Here is a 22625-nt window from a genome sequence, read left to right as displayed (position 1 = left end):
TTCTCTTAAAAGATGGCATAACATTCTCTAAGAACACTCTAAAAATGTTTTGTGATGACCTTCTATAAAGGTTTAATCATAACATTTTTAGAACATTACATCCCCTAACATTCTTATAAAGTTTTTAGCGGGAAGATTTATTTTTGTTCCCAAAATGTTCTCTTAAACAAAAAAAATGCTTAGCTAATAGCTATAACATTGTTAAAACATACAATTTTATTAATCTCAAAACTAAAACATCAGAATCTAACAGGTTTATAAATGGCATCCACATAAATTATTAGAAGTTCTGCGTACAGTAAATGCCCAACATTAAATGAAGAAATCAGTAAAGTCCAATGTGCAATCATGCGTCTTGACTGCAGTGTTTGCTCAGAGCGCTCATCATCAGTCTTTGCTAGTCTTGGTTCTTGCAGAAGAATAATACAGTCATCTGTATTAATATGTGTTCTACTGTTCTCTCTTCTAGTTGTCCAGCTGCTCTCCCAGTTAGCAGCAGTGAACTCTATTATCTGTGTGCATGGTAGAGTTTTTCCTCATAGCCTATAAAAGAAGATCATGCAACAGTGTAAACAGAAAGAATACAAATACATACATATTAAGATCACAAGCAATATTGACATTGAAAACTTTCAAAATTAGCCAGCCTAATTAGTAATCAGAAATTATGTAAAGACTAATTTATTGAAAGTATAAATATGATACCTTATGAGTATCTTTTTTGTTTCTGTAATTTAAAACATATACTTAATCCATATTAATAACACAACTAGAGGCTAAATTATGTGAACAAACGTTGATGTTGGCTTGAGAAGCCTGAACCTCGAACCAGGACTGGAACTCAGGTCGCCGTGAGCACAGCTCCAGCATGGCACAGCGCTGCCCACGAGGCTATTGCTCTGACTTAACAGCGCTTATATTGTCTATGGATCGTTACATTTCTTACAGATTTCTGCTTGTTTTAAATCAGATACAGATAAAGTAACACTGCATTTGAATGTATTGGCGATAGAACTATTTCTAGAGTGAATTAATCATACCTGTAAGTGCAGCATCTCTTTGCTATTAGTTAAGCTGTACGTTTTAGTTACTTCAAAAGCAGAAAGAAATATATGCTAAGCTAGTTATTTTAAAGCTAGTTATTTTAGTCAATAAAGTTTTAAATATGGATATTTTTCTTACACAAACGCATAGCTTCGCTTTAGTGCTGGTCGGTTTGACCAAAAATTTATATCACGTTTTTTTTCAAAATGATGCCGGTTTTCCGGTTTATGACGTTTTTTTTTTCTCATGCATAATCAGGTGTTCAAAGCATTTTCTACTGGTTGAGAGAGGAATTACTGCAGTAAATTGACTTAGGATGGTCTATTTTACTGTCATTAGTGAATATTGTAGAATAGAATAGCGCCCAGTATAACCTATAATTGTTATTTCTTAACGTTCTAACAACTGTAGGGTCTGGACCAATCAGACACACACTAATTATTCATATTCACTATATTTAATGAATATAAAGGTCTATGAAACTCTCCCCCAAAACTAACCTCACAAATGAAGTTACTTTGTCAGCCGGGTGTCCGGTTACAGAACACTTTAAGACTGATAACAGACTTTACGACCTCAAAGGAATGTGGCCACATGCGCCACATGCTTAAGAGAGAGAGACCATCTTTAATTAAATAAACTTTGCGGTGTTACTCTGATCTATGAAGGAACATGCCTCACAGAAACTGTGATGATTTACTGTCTCGTGTACTATTAGGTATAACAACATGGTATGTTTGATTGGGGTGTATGTGGTTGCACAACCACCCAACGGTCAATATAACCTCACCTGTATCATGCTTCCTACCTAATTAATCCTCATTTAATGACACACACTTTGATGTACATCACCTTCTCTTAGAATGCAATGTGAATTTGTTATGTCTATTTGAGCTTGAATGAACAGTCTAAGCACGCTGGGGACAAAGACCATAAATCAACTAAGAGCCGCTTCCCCTCTCGGACATGTCACCTTACTCATAGGTCCATTCAAACCTTATGGGTTGGTTCTTTTCTCAGGGTATATCAGAGGCAGGCAACAGTGACCGCCCTCTCTTAGTTTTTTCATCCAGCCGCAACACTGTTCTGGTGAGACTGGGGAGCCCCCTCCCCCTCCACGGGGGCCCAAGGGCCCAGCAGGCCTCGATTCCAACCAGAGGTGGGCTCAGGCAGGAGAGAGAAGACTCTCTCACAAAGAACCAAGGACAATCTCAGGAGTTTTGGAACAAAGACTCCAACCAACAACGACTCCAATCACCCATCCTTTTGACTTCCTCACTTCCAATCATGCGTTCCTGGAGAAAGAGAACGCTCAACCAACTTCCACTTGACACTTCCGGAACCATCAACGACTTCAATTTTCAACAACTTCAATTGTTCCCATTACAAATGCAAGTATTCAATTCAATGAAATGTGAAAATGAAATTCTGATGGTTCTTCTCATAGACCCTCTTCCGGTTTCCAATTTCATCCTATCACTAACCTATTTATGTATTCATGTGTGTATGTTGTTTAGTTTATTTATATTCATATAAATATCTATATTTAGTTAATAAAACTTGTACATAATATGTATTTGGTTCTGTTTTGTTTGCAATACAAGTCACTTTACGATCACGGTTTTTGCTACTGGCTCAAAGTACTGTACAGGCGAAGAAATAATTATTCTTCGGTGGCCATGGAAGATACCCTTTATTAGAATAAATTAATAATCAAAATAGTTCGTTGGAAGAACTGATTAATTGATTGTAATATTGATTCAGCCACATCAAGTTAATCCAATTAACTGACCCAAATATTTATAATTAATAATAACAAGATATTATTGATTATTAATATTTCCAAAAAGCTGAGTTCCTTACACAACGTTCTTGTAACCAGGAAATAACGTTAATACAACGTTTATATAACGGGAGAATTGAACGTTCTTATAATGTTTTGAATAAAGTTCTTATAATAACCAAGAAATAACGTTAATACAACGTCTAAAAAACTGGACGTTTTGAATGTTCCTATAACATTCAGAAATAACGTTTTTATAGCTTAATGGGAACGTTATGAAAACGTTCTTATAACCTAAAATTGTCAGCTGGGGAAGAGGAGAGATTCGCAATTGCACTGAACACGTTTTAAGTGCAGGATTCTCTGAGCGAGTCCAGAGAAAATAGACCTATTCTAAAGCCTCGTACACACCGGGACGAATATCGGCTCGCGTTATTCGTCAGCGTTTTTCAACGCGTTTTTTGTGTTCACACCCAAGCGATTTTCGCTGACGATGAGCCGAGTGAACATGCAAATTTATTCCCTGACATTAGATGGCGCTTAATGTAAAACAGAAATACCCCGGTCCACAAAGTGCTTCTGACACACGCTTGTCACTCAGAAGAAGAGAGCAAGTTTGTCGCGTTTGTCATATAGTTCTTTATTCTCGTTGGTGTCTCTTTATAAAGACACCAACAAGACCAGCAGCTCTACATTCATCTGGCCTTGCATCTTCCTCGTCTTATTTCTTCCCGGCAGAGTGTAGTCAGAGAATGTCTAATAAGTCTAATAATAATAATGTCTAATAAGAGAATGTCCGTAGACGGGCTTTGGTCATTAGACATTCTCTGCTTTGGTGTAGTAGACGCTGTATATCTTCTTCGCCATTACGTATGTGTGCTCGGCAAGACCGTTTTGTGTTTGAGCGCCCCCAAGTTGTGTTTTACTGTAACTTCAGAAGCTCCAGACACGTGAGCAAAAGCGCCAATCTCATTGGTCGGATAGTTTTTGACGCGGCGCGTCAAACCAAAAAAACGAACCCGAGGCGTTTTAAAAAAAATGACGCTTTTACGCGTGGCGTTTTACGCGTCGGTGTGCACACTCACATTGGCGCCCATTGTTTAGTCACGAGGCGTTAAACGCCGCCGAATATCGCACGCAAAATTCGTCCCGGTGTGAACAGGCCTTTACGTGAGCAGCGTGTATCTGAGAGTGCGGAACATTATATTCCGCGCGTGAGCAGAGAGATTCGCGCTCGCGCATTATATTAATGTACTTTCGCGCTACAATAATGCGCTCTCGACATTTGACAGGAAAATAACGCCATAGTTCTGCAGCATCCATCTTCCCTGTAACGTAACACCAGAGCACTGCTGTTTACTCTCGCCTCGCAGTCGCTGCTTAGAAGTGCAACATTGTAAAGCGTCCGTCTGAAACAGTGTCGCGTGGCGTAATGTCGTTCCGAACGTTGTGTAATTAAATTCATCGGTATGGCGGTATATTAAAAATTAATATCATAACAAAAATATACACCGGTTTTCGGTATGAACCGGTATACCGCCCAGCACTACTTCGCTTCAAAAGGCCTTTATAACCCCACCAGAGCCGTGTGGATTACTTTTATCATGGATGGATGCACTTTTATAGACTTAAAACAGAAACGGCCATTCACTGCCATTATAAAGCTCGGAAGAGCCAGGACATTTTTTAATATAACTCCGATTGTATTCGTCTGAAAGAAGAATATCATATGGACCAAGGATGACTTGAGGGTGAGTAAATCATGGGCTAATTCTCATTTTTGGATGTCTTTTGGATGAGATCATTTATGGTCTGTGTTAGGTGCTTTTAGCACTAAAGCTCCAGGAGTTAAGAGTTGAAAATTTGTCTCAGAAAAATAATAATAATAATAATATTTAGTTCAAATAGGTTAACAATATGTTGGCTTTCTTAAACCAACATAATTATTTCCTAACATTTGAACAAGATTACTATAATCTGTATTATAATATAAAGGTAATTCTGTGAAGATTTACAACAAGTCACAAAACCACCTACCAGTTACAAGTCTCTTTAGCTCCCATATCCATTCACCTCTGCAGGTTTATGTTTGACAGATTGTGTCCTTTACATTGACCATCAGCCCCAGAGTAATTACCTGAAATATTTTAAAACATGGTCTGTCAACATACAACGATATTACAAGCACATACAATATTTGCTAGAAACACAAAAGACTGAAAACGTTTTAGACTGAATGCTTTTTCCAATTTTCCCATTACCTTTTTAGGTATTACTGAAATATTATTAACTTTTACTTTCAAAAGACAATAAGATTAACACTTTTAAGTTGCAAAAATAGAGTATTCATATACACAGAACACAATATTATAGTAGGCTACCTTTGTTGTAAATGGAGACTTTATTGCGTCATCGGTTTTATATTCATCTTCAAACAGGCAGTTTGGAGTCTGGATTAAAACATATCTAGCTGTTATTCAAAAGTAACATATACTCAGATTTAATGCGACTGTCATACAATTCTAAGAAAGTAAAATCTAACACTGAAAGACATATATCAAGGATAAGAGAAAGCTATATGTAAACTGAAAAATACACACAAAAAAAAACTTACAGTTTTTAAAGAGCTCTTCCGTTGACCAGGAGTTCTGTTGTTTGGCAATTTGTCAATTTAGACAACGGGCATTTTGCGCCGATTTCTTCAACAAAAACGTTACTTTCTTGGCGCTGTTTGTCGATTTCAAATGTTCTTACGTCATGAGAAAATCACGCTGTGATTGGTAGTTTTAAACGTCGATCCACAGTGACCCCCAATCAGCTTCTCGTCTCTTCTAAACACATTTCGCGCAACAGTTCAAACAGTTCAGAGTAATATCCCCAAAACACTTTACAAATGCTGTTTTGATAATCTCCTCTTTTAATATGGAACATTATGCCAATATTTTATAGGTTAAAATAATTCTACAATCTGTTACCTAAACAGCTTCCCTAAAATATCCTTAAAATGTTATGAGCTTTTGTTACTCATCATATTATGAGATTTTGTCATCTCAGGCCAATAATGTCCTCAAAACATTTGATGAATGTTGCTTTGATAATGTTCCTCCTTTGTTATTGTGCTAATGATTTATAAAAGATAACAACATCCCTAAAAAAATCCTCAAAATGTTTCATGCAAAATGTTAAAAAGTAAATTGAAAGGAATGTTTTATTAAAAACATTTTATCATCTCAGGACTAAATAATATCCTCAAAACATTTTACGAACGTTGATTTGATAATGTTCCTCTGTCATTATGGAACATTGTACCAATGTTTTATTGAGAACATTGTATTATCTGTTATCTCAACAACATTCCCAAAACATCCTGAAAATGTTACAGTTATAATGTTCTTGCTTTGTTAACACTTCAAATTACAAGAACGTTTTATAAAAAAACACTCCGTCATCTCAGGCCTCAATGATATCCTCAAAACATTTTACGAACGTTAATTTGATAATGTTCCTCCTCTGTTATTATGGGACATTGTGTCAATGTTTTATAAAAGATGATTCTACAAACTTTTACCTCAACAACATCCTGAAAATGTTACATATAAAATGTTCTTGCTTTGTTAACACGTCACATTACAAGAGCGTTTTATAAAAAACACTCCGACATCTCAGGCCTCAATGATATCCTCAAAACATTTTGCGAACGTTGATATGATAATGTTCCTCCTCTGTTATTATGGAACATTGTGCCAATGTTTTATTTTGAACATTGTATTATCTGTTATCTCAACAACATTCCCAAAACATCCTCAAAATTTTACATTTAAAACGTTCTTGCTTTGCTAACACGTCACATTACAAGAACGTTTTATAAAAAACACTGTCATCTCAGGCCTCAATGATATCCTCAAAACATTTTGCGAACATTGATATGATAATGTTCCTCTCCTATTATTATGGAACATTGTGCCAATGTTTTATTGAGAACATTGTCTTATCTGTTATCTCAACAACATTCCCAAAACATCCTCAAAATGTTACAGTTAAAACGTTATATCTTAGTTTACATTTAACCTTATAGGAACATTATTTGAAATGATAAAACATCCATAAAACATTCTTAGAACATTACATTCAAATGTTTTCTTTAAAACATTAAACAAACTTGTAGGGAATGTTAGCCAAAGTTCTGAGAACGTTCCCTGCTAGCTGGGAACTCTGTTTGACGCACCCACTGCTAGCCTAGCTTAGCACAAAGACTGGATGTAAATGGCTACAGCTAGCATACTAATCCCAATAAGTGACAAAATTTAAATGTTGTGATTTGTATAGTCACAGAGTGTACAAATAACAAGGTCATATGAGACACAGACATCTTTTAACCGTATAAATACTGGGAACTATATTCTCAGAAGGCGAAGCACTGCTATTTGGGTGCAGTGATAACCACAGCACCTGAGACACACCGTGCTGAGGACCAGAGAGTTCGCTCAGAGTTGGAGTAATAGAGTCAGCAATTACTAGATAGTAAAAGCGTAGTTTACAATCATGGGTGTTCGCTGTATTGTAAAGAGATGCGACAATAAACAGGAGAGACCAGGTAATACCATGATGTTTCATAGAATTCCAATCAAAAACGCTGACCTGATGAATCAATGGCTACTTGCTCTGGATATCGATCCAAACACACCTAAAGAGATCATCAAGGGCCATCGTGTTTGCTCAGTACATTTCACTGAGGACGACTATTTTGAGAAAATGGAATTTGCCACACGGACCATGAAACGTGTGCTGAAGGATACGGCCATCCCATCGATAGCACAGACAGGACAAAGTGGATCACCTGTGGCTGCGGTAAGTGTTCTGTTATGTTTTTTAGATGACTAGCCTACTGTAACAGTGCCATTAGCTAGTTCTAATATAACGTTAGTGACACTATTATATGAATAGGATGGTAACTACTATTGCAGTTGTTCCCGGGCTCCATGTATACCCTGTAATGTTAGTATTGTGTTTTCATGAACACGCTGTATCGCCCCAGTAACAAATGAGTGGAGATAGAGGTAAACTTAGTCACGTTTGTTTTGTTGACGTTAGAAACATCGGTGAGTCTCTCAGGTGCTGCGGATATAACTCCGCCCAAGTAGCTGTGCTTCGCCTTCTGAGAATATAGTTCCCAGTATTTATACAGTTAAACGATGTTTGTGTCTCATATGACCTTGTTATTTGTACACTCTGTGACTATACAAATCATAACATGTAAATAGGAAAATGTTTGTGTTATCCAATCTTTGTGCTAAGCTAGGCTAGCAGTTGGTGCGTCAAACAGAGTTACAGCACGCACGAAGATGAAAAAGGAATGTATGGACTTATGTAACGCTGGGGGATACGGTGAATAAGCTAAAGTCCAAAAAAGTCGGCGTGTTCCTTTAATGTTAATCAAACAACAAAAGACTAAAAATCGCTTGAATAAATAACTTTTGTAAGTTTAATGAGGATTAATTTATACAATGAAGAATATATTTTACATGTGATTACATTCTTTTTGTACCTGAAAACTACTGTTAGACGTACCTGAAAAGCACTGTTTATTTCATATGCATCTTTGTTCTGTTGTATTTATTTATTTATTTATGTTGGCCTGTTGAATGTTAAATGGAGCCAATCCATGTTCAATAGAAAGTATTTGATGATGCAGCAATAAACTATCAAGTATACCTTATCGCATGCTTTTTTGGACTTTGCTAATTTAAAAAATGATCAAAACATCTATTTTAATGACAAAAGTTCAAATAAGAAAGCAAGTGACAAGGCTGTTTCAGTATTGGAAACTGTCATGGGAATGAACGAGAGTGGAGACAAGAGCAGGTAAGTGAGGTTTATTTACAGTGAAGTAAATATAGCGAGGAAACAAAGTCACAGCTTCTGACACACAGGGACGGGCAAGCGATGCAGGGACCTTGATGAACGCCGGTGAAGTGATGTGATGAAGGTGAAGCGGTGATAGCCAGTCCAGGCGGATTAAAGTGTGAATGAAACACGGGCTTTAATATGGAAAAACTTGGAAGACGGGGTGGATTCTCCTGTACGCCGGAGGGAGTTTGATTCGGACTGCCACCGGAATAAGGAATTTGGTGACAGGAAACGGGCCGATAAATTTAGGAGCTAATTTATTGGAAACGGAGCGGAGAGGAATGTTCTTGGTTGAAAGCCACACTTTTTGACCAACGACGTAAACGGGAGGCTTCGACCGGTGGCGATCGGCCTTAGCCTTGGTGCGCGCCCTCACCTGGAGCAGAGTCTCGCGGGCTCTGGTCCATGTGCGGTGGCACCTCTGGACGGAGGCGTGAGCGGAGGGGACCGCGACTTCGGATTCCAGGCTAGGAAAAATCGGTGGCTGGTAACCTAGACTACACTCAAACGGAGATAGGCCCGTGGATGACACTGGCAACGAGTTATGAGCGTACTCAACCATGGAAAGCTGTTGACTCCAGGAGGAAGGATTCTTGGAGACCAAGCATCGCAACACTCTTTCCAGATCCTGGTTGGCTCTCTCGGTTTGGCCATTGCTCTGGGGGTGAAACCCAGAGGACAGACTGACAGTCGCTCCCAGTAACTTACAAAACTCACGCCAGAATTTGGACACAAACTGGGGACCCCTGTCGGAAACCACGTCAATCGGGAGGCCATGTAAGTGAAAGACGTGGTCCACCACAGTAACCGCTGTCTCCTTGGCAGAGGGTAATTTGGGCAAGGGGATGAAATGAGCCGCCTTCGAGAACCGCTCCACTACGGTCAAAACGACCGTCTTGCCCTGGGAGGGCGGGAGGGCGGTAATGAAATCTAGCGCAATGTGGGACCAGGGTCTCGAAGGGACAGACAGCGGTTGGAGTAGCCCATCCGGGGGTCGATTGGAAGTCTTACCAGTGGCACAAACCGAGCAAACCAAGACGAAATTGCGAATGTCGCGAGCCATTAGTGGCCACCAGAATCGTTGCTTAACCAAAAAACAGGTGCGATTAACCCCTGGATGACAAGCCACGTTAGAACATTGTCCCCATTTGATGACGTCGGACCGTAACCCCTCCGGCACAAATAATCGACTCGGTGGGCCACCGGGCGGAGGCGTTACCCCTTCTAAGGCCGTCTTGACCTTCGACTCGATCTCCCATGTGAGTGTGGAAACAACTAGGGTCTCGGGTAAAATGCACTCGGGAGTAAGCGGGCGTTCGGAATGGTCAAAAATACGAGATAAGGAGTCAGGTTTGATGTTTTTGGAACCTGGGCGGTACGATAGAGAAAAATCAAAACGACCGAAAAAAAGAGCCCACCGAGCTTGCCTGGAGTTGAGTCTTTTGGCCGTGCTGATATATTCTAAGTTCTTATGATCAGTCCAGACGATAAAAGGTACCCCCGATCCCTCTAACCAATGACGCCACTCTTCTAACGCTAGCTTGACCGCCAACAACTCCCTGTTGCCAATGTCATAGTTACGTTCAGCAGGTGATAGACGATGGGAGAAAAACGCGCACGGATGCATCTTTTCGCCTGTGGAAGAGCGCTGGGAAAGAACTGCGCCTACCCCCACCTCTGACGCGTCGACCTCCACCACAAACTGACATGAGGGATCAGGGGATATCAAGATGGGGGCCGAAACGAAGCGGCTCTTCAGTTTGGCGAATACAGCCTCAGCTGTATCGGACCACCTGAACGTCGTTCTGGGGGAGGTCAAGGCAGTCAGAGGCGCGGCTAGTTGGCTGAAATTGCGAATGAAACGCCTATAGAAATTGGCGAATCCCAGAAACCTCTGTAGGGCCTTACGGGAGTCTGGGCTTGGCCATTCTACCACAGCCTTAACCTTGTCAGGATCCATGCGCATTCCCTCAGACGACACAATGTACCCTAGAAAAGAAACAGACTGTGCATGAAAATAGCATTTCTCCGCCTTGACAAAAGCCCATTCTCTAGCAGTCTATGAAGCACTCGTCGTACGTGCTGCACGTGTTCCTGGAGAGAAGATGAAAAAATCAATATGTCGTCCAGGTAGACATATATGAACTGATCAACCATATCTCGCAGCACGTCGTTGACGAGTGCCTGGAAAACCGCTGGGGAGTTGGATAGCCCGAACGGCATAACCAAGTATTCAAAATGTCCCCTGGGGGTATTAAAAGCGGTTTTCCATTCATCCCCCTCCCTGATGCGAACCAAATGATAGGCATTGCGCAAGTCCAATTTAGTGAAGATCGACGCTCCCTGCAACCTCTCGAAGGCTGAAGACATCAATGGTAAAGGATAGGTATTCTTTATCGTGATGTTGTTCAACCCCCGGTAATCAATAAAAGGTCGCAGCGAACCATCCTTCTTCCCCACTAAAAAGAACCCCACCCCCGCTGGAGAAGAGGAAGGCCGGATAAACTTAGACGCTAGAGAATCAGAAATATATTTCTCCATAGCCTCCCTTTCTGGAACAGAAAGTGAATATAAGTTGCCCTTAGGCGGAGACTTACATGGCAGTAAATCTATGGCACAGTCATAGGGACGGTGAGGAGGGAGAGAAGCAGCACGGGACTTACTTTTGTATGTCCAGGTACTCACGGGACTTCCTTCAGGTCCAGGTACTCAACGGGCACGTTGGATAAATCCACTGTTTCCTCCTGAAACACAGAAACAGGTACAGACGGACAGGCAGACGTAAGACAAGACTTATAACATTGAGTGCTCCATTCGGAGATGGAGTTTTGGCGCCAGTCAATACGGGGGTTGTGTAATGTGAGCCAGGGGTGACCAAGGACAATGGGTGTCAGGGGCGAGTCCAGGATGAGAAATGACAGTGTCTCAGTGTGATTACCAGATGTAGTAAGTGTTATAGGACCGGTAGTGAGAGCAATGTTGGACAGTCTTTGACCATTGAGAGCGTTGATGGATATGCTGTGATCAAGAGAAGTGACAGGAATGAAAAGTTTATGTGCCAACTCACGGTCCAATTTCCAGTCCAGAAGTGCATGACAGTCGTGAGTACCGGTCGTCCATCTCAGTCTTACCGGGAGGAGCGTGGATGATGGTGGTGAGGACTTCTCGGCGGAGATCCCACCCGATAGTAGCCTCAATGTTACTACCGGGCTTGGTACTACCGGGCTTGGTAGTTGGCCTTTTAACGGACAGTCATGTGCGAAATGGCCTGCCCCTCCGCAGTAAAGGCAGAGTCTGAGGGACCTCCGCCTTTCCTTCTCCTTCCGGGAAAGCCGAACTCTACCCACCTGCATGGGCTCATGATCGGCGACGGGGCTGACCGTGTCTCTGCCGCTGGCTCGTGGGGGTTCCGTGACTCCAGGAAAACGAGCCGGGGGAGCTAGACGTTCCATCCTGGCGAGTCTAGCATCCACTCTGAGAGCCAGATCTATGAGGCCATTCAAACTTGTGGGTAGGTCCAGAGTGTAAATTTCCCTTTGGACACGGTCAGCCAGCCCACGCAGGAACATGTCCCACTGCGCCTCCTCGTTCCACTGGCACTCGGCCGCCAGCGTGCGGAACTCAATGGAGTAATCGGAGACCGGTCGGTCTCCCTGATGTAAATCGGCGAGGAGTCTGGCTGCCTCTCGTCCCGCGACCGACCGGTGAAATACTCTCTTCATTTCTTCGGCGAGTGCCTGGAACGAGGCGCAGCATGGGTCTTGGTTCTCCCACACCGCAGTTCCCCATAACGCCGCCCTCCCAGTCAGCAGCGTCAACACGAAGGCTACTCTGGAACTTTCGCTGCTGAAGGTGCGAGGTTGGAGCGAAAAATGCATTGAGCACCTGGTAAGAAACGCCCTGCAGTAGTTGGGCTCCCCTCCGTAAGCCTCCGGGACAGGAAGACGAGGTTCCGACTGGAAGGACGGCCCCGGTGGTGTGGGTTGAACCGGCGGTGTGGGCGGCACAGTGGGACCCCTAAGATGTTGAAGCTGTTGGGTGAGCTCGGACACCTGCATCACTAAAGCTTGTACTGCCCGCCCTGTGTTCGAGATACACTCCTCTTGAGAATCCATCCGATTGACTGTGCGAGAAACAAACTCGTTGAAAGTAATCTCCGAACTCCCTGCTGCCTCCATGCCACGGTCAGATCGTTCTGTCATGGGAATGAACGAGAGTGGAGACAAGAGCAGGTAAGTGAGGTTTATTTACAGTGAAGTAAATATAGCGAGGAAACAAAGTCACAGCTTCTGACACACAGGGAAGGGCAAGCGATGCAGGGACCTTGATGAACGCCGGTGAAGTGATGTGATGAAGGTGAAGCGGTGAAAGCCAGTCCAGAGAGTGCTGTTGAATTGTGACGAGGAACACGAAGACATCCAGGACAGGAACGCAGGTACAAGTAACAGCCAGACAGGAACAGGAACGAACACCAGGAACACCTCACAACGATCTGACAAGGACGAGACGAAAACAGTGAGTATAAATTGGCATCGCTGATCAGGTTCAGCTGGTGCTGGGATAGAATGCAGCTGGCGCCACTGATCAGCGGTACGGACGGGAGACCACGCCTACACTCACACACACAACAACAATGACACGAGACAAGAAGGATACAATGAATTCAAACACCGTGACAGAAACGGACAATTGTTTGGTAAAATTTATATCAACCAAAAAAATACTATCAGTGCCCAAAATATATCTCAAATATATATATGAAATATGTTGTTCTTTGTTAAAATCTATTAGGCCTAGTAGATGAAGAAATAATCATTTTCAAGATTATTAAATGCTGCAAAAACAAGAACTTAATCTCAAATCAATATAACAAGAATATGTGTGTATTTATTTATTTATTTATTTGGTAAGTAGTCCTTCAATAAGCCAGATAATGTTCAGCCAGATAATCATTATCATAAAAAATAAACCCCTTAATGATACTAAAAGACCTGATACAAGTGCTTTTTTTTGCGATAATGACCATCTGACTGTACATTAGTGTATAAAACCCTTGTAAACTGTTACCAAAATACCATTAGCACATTATAAAAGAAGTCAATGGGAAGTCACCAGCATGACAGAAAATCAACCGTGTGTGTGTTTGGTGTCTCTTCTACATGCCTCCAACTGGCCTGAAGAAATGAAGAACTTCCAGTTCTCTTCATCTGTTAGGAAATTCTGTCTCCCTTTCTCTTTTACATTTTCATTATAGCACTGTAGCTCAGTACATCACACACACACACACATACACACACACACACGCGCGCACACACGCACGCACACACAGCAACCTCTACTTGCACATATAAACTCCAGAGAGGTTCACGAAGCAGCAATGCATAACCGGCACACACACACACACACACGGCCTTGACACTTTGGCTCAATTTTTTTGACGGCTCTGCATGGTTGATTTCCTGGACTGATCCCTGAAACCTTTTAGTTCATTTGTTGTGTTCTTAATTTATTTACATGTGCACATTGCATGGCAAAAATGCCAGCAGTATTTCCTCTGCTTCCTGTGGAACTATACTGACAATGACTTCAGGCTTTTTAGCACCGTTCACACAATCTCGATCACATGCATTCACTCTCGTAGTGGCTCCTGTATGGGATCTGCTTAGATAAAACATGCCCATATCCAAGTCCAGACTCGACTAGATTAGAATAAATCAGTTTGGACCATCATGTTCCCTTTCCAATCAGACAAATCCAGACGCTCCTTGAACAAAAGCAACACGGGACATGAGGAACAGCTGTCGGAGGCAAACTCATTTAAACACAACTCTAAAACAACAAACCTGCTCTCCAAAGACTGACCCAGCACTCCATTTCACAAATTGGTTTACCAAACAAATCATTCCAAACGCTTTGGAGCTATATTGAACAGACAGATATGCAAACAGATTCACAGTCAAAATGTTCTGATCTCAGAAACATTAAAGGGGTACTTAACTGCTGGTAAAATGGGCTTTTAAAAAAAACTTGGTTTCTACTATAAAGTAGAAAGGCAAAAACATTTTTTTTTTTTAATCGGTGCTACCTGACTAGAGAAAACGTCTCAGGTTACGGCTGTAACCTATGTTCCCTGAGAACAGGGAACGAGACAATACGTCATCGACGCTATGGGGAACGCCTCAGGCGTGACAGGTGTCTGAAATCAAGTATCAACTCACAGCAATAATGCTGACCGGCGAGAACCCGCGCATCATCAGCTCGAATGATGAGCACGCAACCTAGATGTATAAAAAGGGTGCTTTAAGACCGTGACAACATCCTATCGTCTGAAGGGACTGTTGCAGGCAGGCCCCGGGGTATGGCAGGGAGACGTATTGTCTCGTTCCCTGTTCTCAGGGAACATAGGTTACAGTCGTTACCTGAGACGTTCCCTTTCGAAGGGAACTCAACAATACGTCAGCGACGCTATGGGGAACGAAATACCCACTCCGCTGTAGCGACTGACCGAATCCTGTTTTCCTTTCACTACTGAACAAATATGAACACATATATGTTTAATTCACAAAACCTTGAATCATGTGAAATGGTGCCCCAATGTCTGCCAGCAGGTCATTGATTAACTCCATTTATGACGCATTGCGCAATCAAGAAACAGGTCCCCGTTGTTCTCGAAACCCTCACGTGGTACACACCGAGAATGGACTGTATACCCTAAGGATACCCACACACACACACCACACATACCCGCACGCAAACGTCCTTTGTGTGCAACTTAGGATAGGAATGTCATTAATGTATATGACACAGAATTGTATCTGACCTTCCAGTATGCATGCATATCTAATTAATTTTGTCTTATTCTATAGATGTAATTGGAGACTGGTCTGTAACTTCAAATCTTAAGTGTATTTCTAAAGAAAGATTACCTAACAGGATCATCTTCTGTAACTCTCCCTCTTGCTAGGTCATAAAACTTTATGACCCCCAAAAGGAATTCCAAGGGAATCACAGCTCCCACTTGAATTCTGATAAAGAAAGAGGAATAGACTCTGCAATCTTATATTTTCTATAAGTATAACCACTTAAGAAATGTATAAACATGAAGTTGATCTTTCCTAGGTCATGGTAGCCGGTATTATGGCTTCATAGTCATGTGAGTGAACATTAAATGTGTGTAATTCTGCATATGAATGTAACTTTATGTTTCTTCTACTCTTTCCGGCCATTCTTGGTACCTGTTTGACCGTCTTGTTTTGACTAAACAAGTCATACACAGGATATTACAGTAAAATGTATTGTTCTGTGTGTACAATCTTTCTGGCTAGAAATGACAAAATGTTATACCATCATAAATTATCCTGACAAGACAAAGAAGAACTTTTCCCGCTCGAGATGCTCTAAGATGATTGGTTCACATACGCGAAGCAGGCGTGAACCCCTCCTCTCCATAAGAGACTGACACAGAAGTTTCTCAGAGAGCACTTTCCCTGTGAGAGGTTTCCGGTCCCATGGCTCCTTAGGGAGCTTTACACCGCGTTTCTTTTCTTTTCCTTTCTTTACTAAGTTTTATTTTCATTTTCGCCTCTCCCTCCCGAGGGAGATGAACTCTGAACTATTTCCTTGGTAACTTCACGTTCGGTGAACCTTTAAAACTTCCCGCGAGTCTGCTCGCCCCGGAAGACACGAGAGAACAAGTCTATAGCGCCGAAGGACAAACACGCATACGACTCTGCGTTACTCAGCAACACAAAGAGAACCATGCGCAAGTATAGGTTATTGATTTGATTTGATTGATGTGATTTCTTGTTGCCTCTCTAAGGGTTACGTTGTCTGTGATTTTTGCCATGCTGCGATCACCTGACCGTTAGTTTCACTTTCTCATCCTCTTACTCTCTCTCTCTCCCTCTCTCTCTCTCCCTCTCACTCTCTCTCTCTCACTCAATCTCTCTCTCTCTCTCACTCCCGTTGTTATTCGTTTGTCTCGTTAGTTTTACTGTTTATTGTACATACATGTATCCGGGGTTTAAATGTAGAATTCTGTATCTGTAGTTTCATTTTATTAAAACCATTATATTCTTGATTGCTAATTGTCTAAAATGCTCATTTTTACAAAGTCAATGAAATGTTTGATCTAGCTACAAAGCTTTACAATTCGTTACTATTTCAGTAACCTAAATTTTATAATAACAAGAAGGTGATTTTTCATGGCCAGAAAATAGCTTTTTTGGAATTATAAGAAAGAGATAATTTTTGTTGAAAATTGATAAGTTAATCTTACGACCGTTTGCTGGACAAACAGATTGTTCGATAACTAAATTAATTCCATTTAAGGTTATCTCATATAATCGATCTGTAATAAGACTATTGATATATTAATGACGAACCATAACCCATTATTGTGATCATTCATATATACAATCGATCTATTTTCAGCTTCGATAATTTAACTGTAATATGCAATATATTAATCATTCATGATTAATTATTAAATTCCCTATGTATAATTTGAGCTAATTTAATGTAAGACTCATTGTCGCTACACCGCCATGCTGAGGGGAGTGCATGCCCAAGGGCAGTGACAACTTTCAGAACCAGTAATTCAAAGAACACTGAAACCCCTCACCCTAAGATCACATTGGGCTGTCAGTGACAGCACTCCCTACCGGTTATAGCCCAAGCTAATGAACCAAGAAAACTGCCAGAACATAGTTAATGGGGGGTATATCTGGGCCAGCTCAAAGGCTTAGGACCACAACTTCCTAAGAGAAGGGGTCCCTTATAGGGAGTGTGGCTAGGGGACCCGAGGGACTCCCAGCCAGTCACTATTCAGGAGAGCATGCCTCTTGAAATGCCACCAGGCTGGCCTGGTGATCTAAACTAAGACGCACCGTGTAGCCATTGCCTGTCTGTCCGAGACAGAGCCTCCGGAAATTGCCTTGGATAAGGCACCCGAAAACCGAAGGCCTGCGAAGCTGGCAGAAACCATTCAGTTCCGGATCACAGAGACGGGATCCCCCGGAGAGTGCGACTCAACCTCAAGAAACGACGGAAGTCATCCACTCCATCACCCGGGTCTACCCCGTGCTCGTTCTGAACACTGAGGAAGTAAGAGAGGGATCAAAACCAGGAAGGTCTACTGAAGAGTAAGACCTTGATGACCCCCTATGAGGGCTCATATCAGGAAGGCCGGTGAGGCCTGAAACCTGACGACCACAGCATGTGGAAGTTCATACTCAGGAAGGCCCTTAAGGCCTGTAACCTGGCGACCACAGTATGTGGGAGCTCACATTCAGGAAGGCCGGGTGAGGCCTGTAACTTGGCATGTAGAAGCCCATCACCAGGAAGGCCGGTGAGGCCTGTAACCTGGCGACCACAGTATGCGGGAGCTCACATTCAGTAAGGCCGGGTGAGGCCTGTAACCTGGCGACCACAGTAAGTGGGAGCTCACATTCAGGGAGGCCGGGAGAGGCCTGCAACCTGATATTTAGAAGCCCATCACCAGGGAGGCCGGTGAGGCCTGTAACCTGGTGACCACAGTATGTGGGAGCTCACATTCAGGAAGGCTGGGAGAAGCCTGTAACCTGGTGACCACTGTAGGTGGGAGCTCATATCAGGAAGGCCAGACAGGCCTGTAACCTGGCGACCACAGTAGGTGGGAGCTCATACTCAGGAAGGCCGGTGAGGCCTGAAACCTGGCAACCACAACCTGTGGGAGCTTACTTTCAGGAAGGCCTGATAAGGCCTGTAACCTGACAACCACACCACGTGGGGGCTACTTCCAGAAAGGCCATAAATATGGATTTTAGAAAGTACATGAAATGAAAGTGCATATACTTAGCCATTCTGAATCCAGGAAGGCCTGGATCAAAAAGTGGAAGTTAGCTAGAGAAAGGCGTCTGTCGTAGCTCGTAGCATACTTCCACGACAGGACGCGTCTAGAGTGGGACCCAAAGTGAAAAGACCTGGGTCTGGCCACATAGGAAGGGACCGAAGCGTACAGCACATGACCCTTACCATAAAAAATGGATTTTAGAAAGTACACAAGACGTTCCGTCGTGTGACTTACCATACGTATGGGTTTAAGAAGGTACGGAGCGTACAAAGAAAAATAGACGAAGTAAAGGTACATGTACTTCATCACTCTATATTCAGGAGGCCAGTTTTGAGGCCTGTATTTTACCCATGGTCAGGAAGGCCAGATGAGGCCTGTAACGTGATAGTCATAATGCGTGGGAGCTCACATTCAGGAAGGCCTGATGAGGCCCGCAACCTGACATGTGACAACTCATAACCAGGAAGGCCGAGGAGGCCTTGAAGGTGGGAGCTTAATACTCAGGAAGGCAGTGAGGACTGTAACCTGGTGACCACAGCATGTGGGAACTCACACTCAGGAAGGCCTAAAAGGCCTAAAACCTGGTGACCACAGTATGTGGGAACCCACATTCAGGAAGGCCGGATGAGGCCTGTAACCTGACCTGTAGAAGCTCACAACCAGGAAGGCCAGGTGACCACGGTGTGTGGGAGCTCATACTCAGGAAGGCCGGGTAAGGCCTGTAACCTGGCAACCACAGTATGTGGGAGCTCGGCTCACATCACAATACATCATCCTTGCTTACCAAACATGTCCCCGGCTCTGTACAGGAGACGAGTTCTGAAAAAGAAGATAAAAATGTTATTTGCGCAAAAAATAACATTTTCACTCAACATAAAAACCTGCAGCGTGCAGAATGAAGCACACCAGGACTCAGAAACTCAGTAACCCTTTTTTTTTTTTTTTTACTGTTTCACAAGCCAAGGGAAGGCGCTCCTATCAACCAAGCTGAAGCGGGTCATCAGAGAATTCTTGAACTCATCATGGGCCCCGCCCCAGGCCTGATGTAGGAGGAGCCTGGGAGCGATGGTGGTTAGGAGACAAGATCCAGGGAGGTGATGTTTAACGTTCGGTCTGAGAACGTTTGCTCTGGATCACTTCCCTGAGATCGTGCCTCACGCGGGAGTTACGCCTTCTGCACGCCCTGCTTCCTCTGCTAGGAGGAGGGGGTGCACGAGTAGTGACACTGGCGTTCTGGGTCTGTCTGTGATCCTCAGACCACGACCGCCTGCCTGGGCTGGGCCGAGGACCTCCGCGGTATGCAGCTGTTAAACGCCGCAGAGCACGCCCTCGCCTGGCTGAACTTATCAACCACCATCTCGACGGAAGGTCCGAAAAGCTCGGAAGGTGAAACTGGCGAATCAAGGAGAAAGGTCTTTTCTTTCTCCACGATGTCAGCCTGGTTGAGCCACAGATGCCTCTCCGTGGCCACCATAGCCGCCATCGCACGACCGATGGAAGCAGCGGACTGTTTGGTGGCCCGGAGAGCCAAATCCGTGGTGCGGCGCAGCTCTGCGACCGCGTCAGGGGACAGGCCGGCCCCCTGATCGAGGTCCCGCAGCAGGTTGGCCTGGTAGGCCTGAAGGACCGCGAGGGTGTGTGTTCTGCCTGACCTGCTGCCGTGTACGCTCTGCCATTCAAGCGTGATGTCGTCTTAAGCGGCTTGGATGGCAGGGTCGGAGCTCCCAGTGAAGAAGACCAACCAGAGGTGATATAGTTACCCAACGTCTTGTCGACTGGCGGCATCAACACATACCCGTGCTCCACGGCCCCATCCACAGCAGCGAAATTATTCCGCTGATGCAGATGAAGACGCGCAGAGAACGAGTTCTTTCATGCCTACTCGATCTCAGAGTGGAGATCGGAAAGGAGTGGAAGGCTCGGCCGGGCTGGTGGCTTATGCGTAGGGAGAAACCGATCGTCCAAAATACCACGAGCAGGTTCCTCCCGGGCACGCCTCCACTGCAGTTGCAATCTGTTGGTGGCACGCCCCATAACGTCCACCAGCTCAGCGTACACTGGGCAGAAGGGCTGAGATGGTTCAGTCTCAACCAGACTGACATCATCTGCAGCCAACTCCTGCCCGGCCCGAAGAGAACCAGTTACAGACCCATCAGAAAGAGAAAGAACCTCTTCTAGATCGACATGTAACTCACCCTCATCAGCTGGCAGATCATCCGCGAGGTTAACGCCCCTCTCCAGACGATCTGCCAGCTCCATCTGAGAGCCCCACGAGCTTAAGCCCCGCCGAGCCTCAGCCCGAGCGGGACCAAACCGTGGGGTTCAGAGGCCGTGCCCACTTCCCTCGAGAAGTGGGACAGACGAGAGCGGAGAGTTCTGATAGAAAAACTCTCACAGTTTGCGCAGGAAGCTCCCTCGAGAGCTTCCCGCGCGTGCTCTTCTCCCAGGCAGAAAACGCACAGATCGTGTGAGTCCTCCGGTGTCAGATATCTGGGACACGGGTCGGCACACTTGCGAAAGGAATTTCTCCAATTCTCTGTACGCGTCATTTTTTTTTGTTGATTTATCTTTCAAACAGACAATACAGTCCCTGAAGACGAAAAGGATGTTGTCACGGTCTCAAGGCACCCTTATTATACATCTAGGTTGCGTGCTCATCATTCGAGCTGATGATGCACGGGCTGTCGCCGGTCAGTATGATTGCTGTGAGTTGATACTTCATTTCAGACACCTGTCACGCCTGAGGCGTTCCCCATAGTGTTGATGACGTATTGTTGAGTTCCCTTCGAAAGGGAACTGAGAAAAGGCAGTTGTCTTCCCTTTTGCCAAATAGGTAAGACATCAACACCCATAATGCACTGGGCATGTTGTCGTCCAAGGTCACTCACACCAGTCTGCTATGGATACACTTACCAGAGTCAAATACCATTTTGCTTTAGTAGGAAAAACTTTTTAGCAAACTTTTAGTCATAATGGTATCTGCTTTTTATTGTTTTTTTTATCGGGTGCTGGAAATCAAAGAGTAATTCTTTAGGGGGAACGAGTTACTTTCAGTTTCTAGTTTCTAGTTTTTAGGCAGCGGCTAAAGACTGCAAATAGTAGTAAATAAAGAGAGAATGCTGCAACAGAATATCTGAAAAAACTCTGTTTGTAGTCAAAATTTCAAACTGAACACAGTGTTACGAAAAAACTGAAAAAAAGAATGTTTACATATTTCAGTTCCTCCCGAAGGTAAATGCTGTCTTGTTCAGGTAAGAAAGCTGTTGCCATATTGTTCCACAATTAGCATAATGCTGTTTAAAATGTAGACAAAGTATGATACAATTTTCCATGATAAATCTACTCTTACAATAACTGTTTGGTTAACAACCCTCTGTCGATTCCCACTATACGTGGGAGGGGATACAAAAATTTGGAAAAGTATAATCTGTAGTTTTTACGTGTTCACTTATCGTAGGGAATTCAACACTGCATCGTTGAAAACGACTCTTTGGGGACGCTCCCTAAGCGTGCGCCTCTGAAGTATGAATGAAACTAATCCAATCTTGATTGGTGTTGCGTCATGACGTAACATGTGACGGCATACCCAGAAGTATAAATAGACGCCGGCACACACACACGTTAGCTTTCGCTCTTCAGCAAGTGCTCTCTGTTGTTGTCAGTGTGAGAAACGGCGAGTGAACAATTCATTAGGTGTGTGCACCCCTGCCCTAGATTCATCACCGGTGGGGACACACATCAGTTATGTGTGTCTTCAGTGATGATGGTCAGGCTCGCATTCCCCACGTTTCGGGTCCCGCGTCCGTTGAGGCGGCGCGGCGGCTCAGATCGTAGGGTTCACAGAAGGACTTTGCAGATGAGAATGAGACTGCTGTGGCACTTTCTCATTCTTCATCTGAAGGTTCAGAGGCACTCGTTCACGGTGCAGAAGCCCGCGCTGCGGCTTCTTCTGCCCTGTGATGAGTGCCCGGTGCTTGAGCTCTCTGCTTCCGAGGAAGTAGAGGTGCTCAGCATTGAAGCGGATGAACATGAATCCTACTCATCCGTTCATGTTCCTGC

The 22625-nt window shown here is 43.7% G+C and overlaps 1 long non-coding RNA gene across 1 annotated transcript; it reads right to left on the bottom strand.

Annotated features, from left to right (window-relative positions):
• Window positions 1–243: 243 nt before the first annotated feature.
• Window positions 244–5290, bottom strand: LOC143715579 (uncharacterized). The gene is made up of 3 exons (XR_013195818.1): window positions 5209–5290; window positions 4865–4964; window positions 244–543 (listed from the first exon to the last, which is right to left on the bottom strand). It is a non-coding gene; the product is annotated as an uncharacterized LOC143715579 (long non-coding RNA).
• Window positions 5291–22625: the final 17335 nt, after the last annotated feature.

This window comes from Siphateles boraxobius, unplaced genomic scaffold (assembly GCF_051911475.1).
Source record: "Siphateles boraxobius isolate OS27281-9 unplaced genomic scaffold, OSU_SipBor_1 6, whole genome shotgun sequence".
Lineage (NCBI taxonomy): Eukaryota > Metazoa > Chordata > Actinopteri > Cypriniformes > Leuciscidae > Siphateles > Siphateles boraxobius.
This window is presented reverse-complemented; position numbering and strand designations above follow the sequence as displayed.